General features: G+C 36.4%; 1 protein-coding gene across 3 annotated transcripts in view; it reads right to left on the bottom strand.

Annotated features, from left to right (window-relative positions):
* The window catches only part of LOC150076519 (nucleolar complex protein 4 homolog B-like), a 249,639-nt gene that overhangs the window by 206,475 nt on the left and 29,203 nt on the right, over positions 1–13,961 (bottom strand). The window lies entirely within an intron of this gene.

Genomic DNA, 13,961 nt, shown 5'->3' with positions numbered 1-13,961 from the left:
AGTTATGTAAACACCAGAAGGAAGGGGATAAATCAAATTGGTCCACTCAATATTAAAAGTTTGACTGTTGATCTTCTGCTCGGGTTGATGACAAATTGAATTAATTTTCTGCATCTACATTCACACATGAGGAATTTTTTGGGGAAGGGAATGCTGGAAGTTTATCAAGCTTTAATAGAGAACAAAATGATTTTGTAATAACTGAGAGGAAAGTGGAAGAGAAATTGTTGAAGATAAACATAAAAAAGACACCTGGGGTGGACGGGATCTATCCAATTATATTAAAGGAGGCAGCAAAGGAAGAAAGCAAATCCTTAGCCATAGTTATGAGAGCATCCTTGAATTCAGGGGAGATCCCCACAGACTGCAGTTGTACAAATGTATTGCCAATTCACAAAGGGGAATCAAAGGGTGATGCAAGTAATTACAGACCTGTTAATTTAACTTCTGTTCCAGGGAACATAATGGAGTCACTGGTAAAGAAGTAATGCAGGGATCTCTAGACAAGGCTGCAATTATAATTCAGACACAGCAGGGATGTGGACACAAAGGAACTGGATGCAAAAATTTTGATATCACATACTTGGATTTCTAGAAAGCTTTTGACTGTTGCATGAGAAAATTGAAAATTAAATTGGGAAAATACATTTTAACCAAAAATTACTTTCTAAAATATTCTGAAATTTTAATGCACATGAATAGTATCTTGCAATACTTTGGAAGTGTAATTTTGCAGTCAAATATGAAATTCTCTGAACAGTACACACAGGCTGCCAGTACAGCATATGGGGTTTTTTCAATGATATACAGGAATTTTGTTAGCTGTGAAAGGATGTAATTATTCCACTGTACAAGGCAATGGTCAGGTCACATACGGTATACAGGTCTGGAGGCCTCATTTTAGGAAGAATGTGGAGCTGCTGGAAGAAACAGAGAGAAAGGTAAACAAAAGAGAGAAAGGGAACAAAATGGTGCTCTTACCAAGAAAGGCTTCAGTTCTGCAAATTGTAGCATCTGGAGACTAGGCACCTGTGACATAATCTGACTGAAGTATTTAAGGCTTTGAATACATTGAACAAGTTCAAGGCTGATGGGATTCTTCTCGTGCTCAGACTACACACATGAGGAGGTAAAAATTCAAATTGAGAAAGAATGGTTTCAGAAAAGATGTGTGAGAATTTTGCTTTAGTCAATGGGTGCTTGATTGCTGGAACAAATTTCAACCTGATGTGGAAGTGGAAATTCTGAATAAATTCAAGGAAGAATAGACAAATTGTTGCAGGGGATGGAAACGTGAAATGGCCAAGTATTTTTTTTCTCCAATGCTGTATAAGCTTGCTTCATTGCAAAATTTCACTACTAATACTAATATTAATCCAAGAGGTCAATATAATGGGACCAACTGATGATGTTACCAACAGCAAATTCTAAATGGGAAGCTTTCAAGGAATTAATCTTGGAAGCTATTAGGCGTTTCATACCAACTAAGAAATACTGTTCAAGGTTTAGGCCTAAATGGCTGTCAGATAAATTAATGAGACTTATGACAGAAGAAAAATGCATGGGACGCATATAAATAATCAAGAGATACAGATAGATATAAGATAGTCTGTAATCAAGTCACAAACAACGTTAGACAACCAAAGGCAGATTACGAGAAATCTTTGGCAAACAACAAAGAAAAGCAGCAAGGTGATGAATCAGATTGGTCCACTTGACATCGACGGTTCAATTATTGATGAACCTGCTGCAGTAGCTGACAAACTGAATGAGTATTTTGCATCTACATTTACACATGAGGTCTGTTGGGAAGTGGAGGTTAGAAGCTTATCAAGTTCTAGCAAGGGGCTAAATGATTTTGTAATAACTGAGAGTAAAGTGGAGGAGAAAATGTTGAAATTGAACATAAGAAAGGCACTTGGGGTGGATGGGATCTATCCAGTTATATTAAAGGAAGCAGCAGAGGAAGTAAGCAAACCCTTAGCCATAATTATGAATGTTTCCTTGGACTCATGGGAAGTCCCCATGGACTGCAGATGTGCAAATGTGTCCCCAATTCAGAAAGGGGATCAAAGGGTGACACAAGAAATTACAGATCTGTTAGTCTAACTTCTGTTCCAGGAAAAATAATGGAGTCACTGGTTAAGAAAGCGAAGCTGGATCATCTGGACAAGGCTGCAGTTATAGTTCGGATACAGCATGGGTTTGTTAAGGGGAAGTCTTGTCTGGCAAATTTTATTGGATACTATGATGTGGCCACAAAGGAACTGGATGCAAGAAATAATTTTGATATCATATACTTGGACTTTAGGAAAGCTTTTGATACTGTGGCACAGGGAAGACTACTGTACAAATTAGAGCAACATGGCAATAAGGGCAAGTTGCTACAGTGGATATTAATGGACACTGCATTTCGTGAACTTGTGTTGTAAGTTGAGGCCCCCTCCCCTCCCCCCTCCAGAGTACGGTGTTGGGCCCATTGTTGTTTTCAGTATTTATCAATGATATTGATCAAGGTATACCAGGGTTATTAATGGCAGTAATGATAGTACGCTACTGCAACAGGATCTCAAAAAGTTGAGCAGATGGACACAGAGATGGAAACTGAAGTTTAACATTAACAAATGTAAAGTACTGCATATAGGTAGCAGTAACTGCAGAATAATGTATCAACTGGGTGGTACTACACTCAGGATAGTGGAGAATGAAAAGAACCTGGGGGTAATTTTGCAGTCAGATATGAAGTTTTCTGCGAAGTGCAGACACGCTGCAAGAGTAGTTTGTGGTGTCTTGTCAATGATATACAGGAATTTTGCTAGCAGGGATAGGGGGTAATTGTACCCTTGTATAAGGCATTGGTCAGCCCACACCTTGAATACTGCATATAGGTCTGGAGGCCTCATTTTAGCAAAGATGTACAGCTGCTGGAACGAGTACAGAGAAGGGCAACGAGATTGGTGAGTGGAACAAAGGGTTGGTGTTACCAAAAAAGGCTTAGGTTCTGGAAATTGCAACTTCTGCAAACTAGGCCTGTGCCAGGTGATCTAATTGAGGTATATAATGCCTTGATGATTTGAGAAAGCTCAATGCTAATGGGATTCTTCCTCTTGCTCAGATTACTTACCTGAGGGGACATAAATTCAAATCGAGGAAAGAAATTGTAGAATAGATGTGTGGAAATATGCCTTTAGTCAACAGGTGGTTGATAGTTGGAACAAACTTCCATCTGTTGTAGTGGAGGTCAGCAATGTAAATAAGTTCAAGGCAGACCCAGACAAAAGTTTGGAGTGTATGGATGGGTGAAATGGGAACGTTTTTTTTTTTTTTTTTGGCTGATGCTATATAAAACTTGCTTTCTTGCATCACATGCCTCTACTAATGTTAAGTCATTATAAAACAAAAAATTATATATATATATATATATATAAAAAAACTATAAAAAAAAGAGAAAAAAAAAAGAAATGACCATTATTCTGTCTTTGTCATTTGTTTTTTTCACTCATTTTTCACTTTTTATATACAATAGAGGGTGATTCCATGTCAAGTGGCCTAATTTTGAAGATTGTCCCTGCTCGGCCATCTTTAATTTTGCTGAAACTTGGTGTAGATATTTAAACAAATTCCCAAAGAAGCTGTGCAAAAATTCAATTCAAAATATAGTGCTTGAGGCATTAGCACCTTTTTTTTGTCAAGGTCACTTGTGTTATGCAGTCCAAACCCCAAAAATTTCAGTTTTAAGTTGTTTTTTTTTTTTTGTTAGTTGTTAGCGCTTTGGCTTCTGTGGCCATAACGCACCTTCCAAAGTTTTTTGCATTTTACTCAGATCCAAGCCCGAGGCAGGATTGGAACCCGCAACCTTTGGGCTGCCAGGCAGGCACTTTACCCACCTGGCTAGCCTGGTCGGCAGTTTTAAGTGTTACTGTTACACAACATTGAGAGGCAGCACTCTGAAACTTGGTATACCTAGATAACTTTTGGCAGAGAATGCAAAACTTTTGGTGTTCAGGCTCAAAAACCTTCACATTTATTAAATGCAGTCTAAAACTGGCACCAAAAATTTGTCACGACAAATTTAAACAGACTGAGCAAAACTTTCTTTCGAAATTCATAACTTTGAAATAAAAACCTTTGATACCTTCTTCTTTGGGCATTCCATTTAACAGCTGCATGAATTCAGCCTAACTGAATATGAACTCTTATACTTGTTTGCTGGCTGAGATATTTTCCTTCAAAGACAGACTTAAAATTTGAAAGTCAAAATTTAGGGGCAAATATCTTAATGTGGGACACCTTCAATTCTCTCGTTTTTTGACACCATTGGAGAGAGCAGGTTTTAAGCAATAAGAATAATGGTTTTTCAGTTTTGTGTCATGCTACTTAAGGCCTAAAAAATGGCCTTAAACTTTTATATTTTCCACATAATATCTGCATACTTATTTGATGGTGAAGTTTCACATCTCAATAAGGACAGAACTATTGCATTTACAAGAGTGAAATTTTCTGCAATTACTCTGGCCTTTGGTTTAAAGAGAAAGGATATATTGCTAATGCACAAAAAGATTTGTATTTTTTACAATGGGGGTGCAAATGGTAAGAAAAGAAATTGCATGGGTTTCTTTAGTGCAAGTACCCAAACCTGAAAAGTGGTCTTTATTCAGGATTCCAAGCATAAAGATGATGTTCTATTGGTTTCTAAGCTTGAAAGAAATTATAACTGCAACAAAATTTATTTAAAACACAATACAATTTGAAATAAGCAGTGAGTGTGAAGATATTGAACCACTGCTTTGACGGAACAAGAGTTTCTACAAGATAAACAATCATGAAGATAAAACACATTAATAACAGCATGGTTCAAATATCAGCTATTTATACTTTTTTGTATGATTCTAGAATATTCCAGAGTTCTAGAATGTTCATCAGTTTTTTTTTTTTTTTTTTTTAAATTCAAGAATATTCTAGAATGTTCTGGAATTCTAGAAGATACTATATTTCTAGATTATTCTAAACATTAGGCAGGATTAATGAAGTGTTCTGCAACAAAAAAAAAATCTCACAAAATAACAATATGGCACATAAAACTACTTGATGCTTAGTCTTAATTTTAAGACCTTAAGTGCAAAGACAAAAAACAGATAAACCATGATCCTTGTAGCTGCTCTTTCCAGTGGTGGCAAAAATGAGAGAATTGAAGGTGTCCCACATTAAGATATTTGCCCCTTAAGATAGGTCAAATTTTGATTCAATCTTTGAAGGAAAATATCTCAGTCAGAAAACAAGTATAAAAGCTGATATTTAGTTAGGTTGAATTTATGCAGTTGGTAAGTGGAATGCCCAAATAAGAAGATACCAAAGGTTTTTATTTCAAAGTTATGACTTTCAAAAATCTTGCTTAAATTTGTCGCGACAAATTTTTGGTGCCAGTTTTAGACCATACTGTAAAAAATGTGAAGGTTTTTGAGCCTGGAACCAAAAGTTTTACCTACTCTGCCAAAAGTTAACTAGTTACACCAAGTTTCAGAGCACTACTTCTCAATGTTGTGCAACAGTAACACTTAAAACCTTGAAAATTTTTTGTGATTTGCTCCGCATAACACAAGTGACCACCTATAAAAAAGGTGCTGGTGAGTCAAGCATGCTATATTTTGAACTGAAATTTTTCACAGCTTCATTTGAAACCTGTTTAAACATACACACCAGTTTCAACAAAAGTGAAGATGGTCGACCAGGAACCCTTAGGACATTTGACATGGAATGACCCTAGAGTGTTGATAATCTGAACTAATTGGGACCACGAATAGTTCAGATTTCTGATTCGTTCGGATTTTTGAACTGATCAAAAACACCGTTCTGGAGATGAAAAAAAAAAAGGTTGTACTAAGTTTAGAAATAAAAATACTAAGCTGTAGTTTATTTTTTTTCTTAAGTAACAAAACAAATGGAACTTTCATCCAAAATAACACATATGTACAGGCCTTTAACAAAAATAATTACTTAATTTTTTGCTGCACCATTTTCAAACTTTGTTTCTTTGCTGTCAGATCGCTTTCTTTTCAGTAGAGTAGTTGAGTTGAACAGCATCGTTTGTTTGTTGATTTCCATATATAATTTAATTTTGTTAATTGTTATGGCAATAAAAGTGTAAATTTGTCCTTTATATCTTCATTTTTATAGCCTGTGTTTTATTATTATTAGCCATATGGTGCAAGGAAGCCCGAGGCTTATGCTGTACCAGCCAAAAAAATTTCCGATTTACCCACAGAGAGAGAGAGAGAGAGAGAGAGAGATATCCAGCTCAGGACCCTGGGTGTGGCAAGCTGATACCCACAAGATGTAAGCCCCTGGGAAAATTAAAAAAAAATCCCTTCCCAAGATGATTATAGCATATAACATCCCTCCGATTTTTGCTTATTAGAACTGTCGTTTAATAGAATCAAAATTCAATTTGCAAGCGTAATTAGCTAGCGCTAGTGCTTTGTGTAATCATTTGATGGCACAAGCGTAAAAAAAAAAATAAATAAATAAACGCTGGCTCGTTCGGATTATTGACTTTCAGATTTTTGACACTACTGTATATAGAAATTACTGTTTTAGATGTCATAATGGTATAAGAATTTTTAGAATTTGGGTCCAGAGGATGGTGAAAAATTAGTTTCAGCAGTGAGACACCAATGCACCTGCCTGTAAAGAACTGTGGGGTGAGGAGGGCAAAAGCCTAGGAGGGTATTTTTTTAAGATATTGGAAAAACAAAAATTTTATATTTTATACTATTAAATATATATATATATAACAGTTAAGAAGCAAAATAAGCAGAAAAAGGAAAATAACAAAAGTTACAATATGTCTAATGCTCCAAAACGCACAGGGCAGCAGTAGAGGAAGCAAAAGGATGTAAATAATGTGTGGTTTGTAGAATACATAAAGTGTCTGTGAAAATGGAACTGAAAAGTACACAAGGTGCCAGAACTAAGAGAAGTTCAAGGGATAGTAGAAAGTGGAAGTGAAGTAGTGGTTAAACAGGTGAAAGAACAGGTGATTTGAAAAACTTAGTGCAAAACTGAACTGGGACTGAGGGAAAAAAAAAAAAGGAATATACAAGTAAATAAATAACACTATATTCAGATATGGGAGTACAATTTTAGCAAGAGGTCAAATCAGGGGATGGCAAATATGCAAAATCTGAATATAGTAGATGAAAATATGATATATAGTCAGGAAATTCATCAGGGGACTATTTAGCATTAGCATTAGTAGAGGCATATGATGCAAGAAAGCAAGCTTATGCAGCATCAGCCAAAAAAAAAAAAAAAAAAAAAAAAAAACACACCACTTCACCCCTCTGTTCGTTCGAAATACCTGTCCAGCTCAGCCTTAAATTTATTTAGGCTATCAACTTCCACGACAAGGGATGGAAGTCTGTTCCACCAACTAACTACCCGCTGGCTAAAGGCAAATTTCCATACGTCTATCCTACATCTGTCTTTCCACAATTTGAATTTATGCCCTCTCAGGTGATTATTCTGAGCAAGAGGAAGAATCCCATCAGCACTGGGCATACTCAAACCATTCAAGGCTTTATACACCTCTATCCTCGCTGGTGCCTAGTCTCCAGACACTGTAATTTGCAAAACTTAAACCTTTCTTCGTAAGAGCACCCCTTTGTTCCATTCACTAATCTTGTTGCCCTTCTCTGTACTCGTTCCAGCAGCTCTACATCCTTCTTGAAATGAGGCCTCGAGACCTGTATACAGTACTCTAGGTGTGGCCTGACCATTGCCTTATACAAGGGAATAATCATGTCCTTATCCCTGCTAGAAAAATTCCTGTATATCATTGACAAGACACCATGAGCTACTCTTGCAGCCCATCTGCACTGCTCAGAGAACTTCAATTACCCCAAATGTGATCAGAAGTGCACCTCTCATCTCTCCATCTAACAATATCATAAGAACATATACCATTAAATCACTTAATAATCTGTCTTTATATCTGCTTTCAGCACACATCTTGAAAATGATAACTTTACAATGAGTTTCTGTGGCAACTAAAAACCGAAAATGCATGAAAGCGAACCCATTCACAAGCAAATTCATTTTGTTTATAACTACAGCTCGGCCACATAGGGCCACATTAAAGGGTTTTCTAAAGTGTGGCATGCAAAAAGGTTTCATAGAGGACACACACGGCCCAATTTTTTATCAGTTTTTTTCAGCTGCAGAAAACAAGTCAATAAAATGTATTCCTATAGCAGTAGGGTCTGCTACAGGAATTTGCCACTTTATTAAATAAAATCTTGAAAACTCTAACCCTTTATACACTGAAATGTGTAAACTCTTCTCTTATTAGAATAACCATTTCATTTTATTGAATCATAAAAAGATGACAGAACTATATAATTCATGATTTTTCTGGTCCTACCCCCACACACGCACTTCATCTAATTTTATTGGACTACACTCCTGGACCTCAGTGGATTAAACTGGGGTTAAGTGATCCTGTATACCGTATACTTATTTGCGCACTGTGTGTGTGCACGCACGCACGCACGCAATGTTTTACCGGACATCTGCGGGAAATAATCACTTGATATTATGCCATTTGTTTACTGCCTGTTGTCTCCCCTTTCTGTGAATGAACTCTGTTGTAATTATGAACAGTACTTAGGTTAATTTTAGAATGCCAGTGACAGCAGTCTTTTCAAAAAAGAGACTTTAAATTTTGACTAATCCTTTATTTCTCAGTGAATGTTGTAAGTGGTGCAAAATGTTAAAAGAAAAAAATGATTGGTTCGTAACAATTTAAACTTGATTTGAATTTATACATTTTAATAACAAAATAGTAAGTATTAAAAATATGCTCTCTTCACTAGCTAACATGTGCACTTCAATTTCAGTCTTGTACAAATCCACCATATATATCTACACTCCCTTGTCAGAATGTGTATTGATTTTTTATTATTCCATTTTTTAATTATTATTTCTATATATAGTATATTTAATTTTTTATATATTAATAAATGAATACTACATATTGTACTGTATTTGCTCTAGTCCAGATAAAATAATATTATTAAAACTACCCAAATTATCTTCGCCCGAGAAGGGGTACACCGGTATGACTAAACTCTGAAAAGGGGTAGATGATTATTGTAAGTTTGAGAAACATGCTACAGGGTTTTACAAAACAGAAACAAGAATATTACAGTATTTTGTTGTATCACGTGGATTTGAACACATGGCGTGAGTATTCTGTACTTTAACGAAAACCACTTGGCTATGGTCAAAATTTCGTGGCATACACTGACTTCCACAATTTTGAAGTCACAAAACAAAACATTTCTGCTGAAGCAACAACAAAATGGCTTGAAAAACAATCAAACCAAGGGTGTATGGCCGGAGTGATCTCACGATACTAAGACGTAAAGTTCATCGAGCTACAATATCTTACCATCAGAACTTTCAAGACTACACCAAGAATTTAAAAATACTAAAAAAAACTGTATGTTAAAACCATCAAAAAAAAAAATAAGTTGGGATCCTGGCAAAATTTGGTAAAAATTGCTGGTAACGAGGATTCATGGGGTTTGATTTACAAAATCTGCAGAAACAAAATAAATCCAGGAGATATCCTTAATACTGTTATAACAAATACTGAAGAGACTTTAAACTGGACGAATACTGTCAATAAAATACTAGATAGGCTCTTAACAGCAGGATGATCCAACCCCTGACTCCTCTGTGCAGGCTGAAATCAGAAATTTCAATGAATCATATTTCACCCCCACTTCAACGTTGCCTTTCTCATAGGATGAATTAAAATCTGCAGTTAATTCAATGAAAAGAACAAATGTCCTGGACTAGATCTACTGGAATGTATTTTTCTTAAATGCTTCTATGAGCTATGACCAAATCACATGCTTTGCCTCTTTAACAAATGCTTAGAATTTAGTACATTTCCTGTTATCTGGAAATCAGCTTTATTGAAAATTTTTACTAAAACCAAGAAAACCTCAGCATGACTCAAAATTTTACAGGCCGATTGCCTTGCTTTCCAACTTAGAAAAACTAGGTGAACGTTTAATCAGTCTTAGAATTAATTCAGTGCTTGCGGAGGCCAACTTAAATTCATCCCTTCGATATGGCATTACACCAGGCTGGGACTGTGAAGATGCATTGTTTCAAATGAAAAAGCTCATAGATGAATCCACATTTAAATACAGTGAAACTTCCCTTTAACGGACAGCCATGGGGAACGAAAATGTGTCCGTTAGAGAAGTGTCCGCTAACAAGAAGTCTGAGGGAGAAAAAAAAGAGAGAAAGAAAAATCATTAAATGTTTAATGTAAAATTAAATTAAATTATATACAGATTTTGCACAATATTTTTGTAAATAATATACATACAATTGTGCTATACATATTATGACTTTATCTTAAGAAAAATATAGAGTAATCACTTATTTTCTTCTGCACCTTCTTCCGGCTGATAATTTTGTTTTCAACATTTGTTTGGAGTGAAGAAACCATCAAAAGTTCTTCAGTAAGATAGTTAAGCGGCGAAAAACATTTTTAAACGATTGATTTGTATGAGTGCTTCTTCTATTTTCATCGGTGGTTCGTCGTTAATATGTTCTTCAACAGAATGACCTCCTTCCATTTCTTCATCCTCATGAGGAACTTCTTGAAAAATATCGATGATAATGTCGTTGATATCTAGAGCACCATCTTCTGTAGTGAGGTTAGAGTCTATATCTTTGTAGCCAGGGTCACTTGTAGCTGAAGTATTGTACATTATCAATAGATGTTGAAGTTCTTGTTCTTCTTGGTGCTCCACATTGCTGTTCACAACTTCAATTTTTGCGGTTGAGAAGCCAGACTTTACAAAATAGTTCACGACAGTTTGTTTTCTAATTGCGTTTACTGAAGAGGAAATCCATTGAATCGCAACTAGGATGCTGATTTTCTTTGCAAGGTCACTCGCACATGTTACATCGTTCATGTTTGCAATGAGATGTCTTAAAACACGTTTTCTGTAGTGAAGTTTAAAATTTTTTATTATCCCTTAATCCAAGGGCTGACACTCTACAGATGTGTTTGGTGGCAGAAAAACGATTTGAATGATACAATTCAATGTGCGGATGAGATGCAGCATTATCCATGAAAAGAATAATTTTTCTGTTTTGACGGATCATGTTTTGGTTAAAGTGACTTATCCATTCGCTCATGATATCTCGTGTCATCCACGCTTTTTTTAATTAGACTTCCAGTCAACATTCAAAAGATTCAACTTTGTGCCCTTGAAACAACGAGGAGTTTGTGGTTTTCCTATAACAAGAGGTTGTTCAAAGTCTCCCAGCATATTTGTACACAATAGTACAGTCAAGCGTTCCTTAGAAATTTTTCCGCCCTGGCACTTTTCGTTTTTTAGACTCACTGTTTTTTCAGGAAGAGCTTTAAAAAACAACCCTGTTTCATCACAGTTGTAAATACCCTTAGCTTCAAAATCACGACATAAATCTTCCAATTTGACGGTCCACTCTGTTACAACCCCAGTATCAACAGATCCACCTTCACCACTTACGGTTTTCCAAGAAATTTTATGCCGAGTTTTGAACTTGTCTAGCCATCCCACAGAAGCTTTGAACTCATTTACTCCCATAGATTTCGCAACCTCCAAAGCCTTTTCCCTAATAATAGGCCCATTAATGGGAATTTTTTTAGCACGTGCGCAACAAATTTGAAGTCCAACAATTTTCGGGAATGATTTTTGAACCTGATCATTTACATGTTGCCAAAATTGTTTGAGCAGTTCATTTTTTTTCTTTAGGATGTCGCTTACCTGCGAACACTATTTTTTTGCCGATCATACGTATTAATGAGTTCTACTTTATCTTTTAAAGTTAAATGTTTACGAGAAGACATTGTGCACTTCACACGACACTGAACAAAACTGGAAACTGAAACTCAAAAGACCGACAAAATCCGCCCTCCCCCCCTGCACACACTGAATTCATCAGAAGTTTTACACGTGCCTTAAAATTCTTGAAAAAGGGTTTAGAACCGCGATGTAAACCTTGATAAAATTCAGAGAATCGGAAATAGAAAATAAACACACGATTGAGGCAATACGTGGAAGAAACGTTCCTAGGAAAAGGGCCGTAAGTTTGCCCGCTGTCCGTTATGGGGAGATCAAATTAAGTGCTAATCTAAACGAAACAGTACAGATTGCCTGTCCGCGTCCGTTACAGAGAATGTCCGCTAGGCAGAAGCTGCAAACACGTTAAAACCAATAGAGGTGAGTTGGGGAATTTGAGAATGTCCATTGTAGAGAGATGTACGTTAACGAGAGGTGTCCGTTAGGAGAAGTTTCACTGTATACTCTAATTTTATTTACAGACTTCGAAGGTGCTTTCGATACACTATGGTGAGGGAGTGTCCTTCGTTGTCTTAGAGTTAAAAATTGCCCTCAGTTATTATACCTTCTCATAAAGGCCTATTTTAGTAATTGCTCTGTCTTAATACAAACTAAACACCAGTCTATATCCAGACATATTACTCGTGGCTATCCCAAGGGTCTATTCTTGGACCCCAGTGTGGAACTTAGTCCTAAATGATTGGCTTCTCCTCAATGATGACCTGACTAATATAAATACAATAGCTTACGCCAATGATTTATCCATTCTTGTCCACGGAAATTCCAGCAGGGATCTAGAAACTACTGCAAATAATATTCTCTCCAGACTATCCGAATGGGCCACTCAAAACAAGCTAACTATTTCAGTGACAAAAACAAAAATGATGATCTTTAAGGGGAGACTAAATTATGGTAGGCTTCCAGTAATAAAATATCAAGGACATTCACTTCCTCTAGTCTCCACACACAGACACCTTGGTGTTCTTCTAGATGACCATCTGGCCTTCTCATCACACTTACAGCATCTCTATAAAAAGATTAAGAACTTTACATCAATGCTCTTCAGAATTTCTAGGAAAGAATGGGGACTAAAAAACAATACTCTCCGTATCTTGTATCGAACCATCTTTATTCCAGTTCTGTCATATGCCTCCTGTACTTGGTTTCAAAGGGCCAGCCTTCTTACCGTAAAATCTCAACTGGATACTATAGAAAGGTCTTTTCCCTTGGTGCTGCTTCGAACATGTCGTACAGTTTCCATGCCAGCCCTACAAGCTATTGCAGGCACTTTACCCACTGACCTGCATGTTATTTAAAAATGTCTCTGCTATTATATTAGCAAAGGAATATCTATTACCCTTCTTAATATTACTGTTGATCCAACTGCTGACCCAAAGAAAGAAAAAGAGAAATGCTGGAATCTAACCAACTGTTGGCAATCCAGGTGGTCCTTGTCTACTAAAGGTATTGTACCCAAGTCGTTTATACCTGACATCTCATTTACCTCTTCCAACACAGAAATGGTTCTTCCCCAGTTTCTGCACATCACACTTAATAACAGGTCATGGATCATTGAATGCGAAGCTCTTTCAGTTTAATCTGACCACTACAGATTCTTGCTTATGTGGTGGCATAGAGGACTAGCAACACGTAATTTACTCTTGCCCAATTTATCAAGACTTTCGGCAACAGATCTCAATTACAACTCATCACTTTGCTCCTGGAAATGAACACGATTTAATTACAAATAAGGAAAATCTTGAAATCTTCCAAGAATTTGCAAAAGAAAATTTTAACAAGGCACCAGCTAACCGGCTTCCCTACTATCAGAATATCTGCCTTATAACTGAATTGTGATTTCACCTACCATCATTGACTATATATGTTTTTCCTCTCTTCCTGGCATCAGTTCTACTGAGTCTTCTGTTCTGCCATGTGTCACCCTGGCCAAGTCTACCTGAAATTTTATTATGAAACAAGGGCAACCAGACTTCACCTACTGATTTCTCTAACGACTCGACTACTGCTGATTGCCACCCCATCACTAAG

Source organism: Mastigoproctus giganteus, chromosome 13, assembly GCF_048544385.1.
Source record: "Mastigoproctus giganteus isolate SK-2022 chromosome 13, ASM4854438v1, whole genome shotgun sequence".
NCBI lineage: Eukaryota > Metazoa > Arthropoda > Arachnida > Uropygi > Thelyphonidae > Mastigoproctus > Mastigoproctus giganteus.
This window is presented reverse-complemented; position numbering and strand designations above follow the sequence as displayed.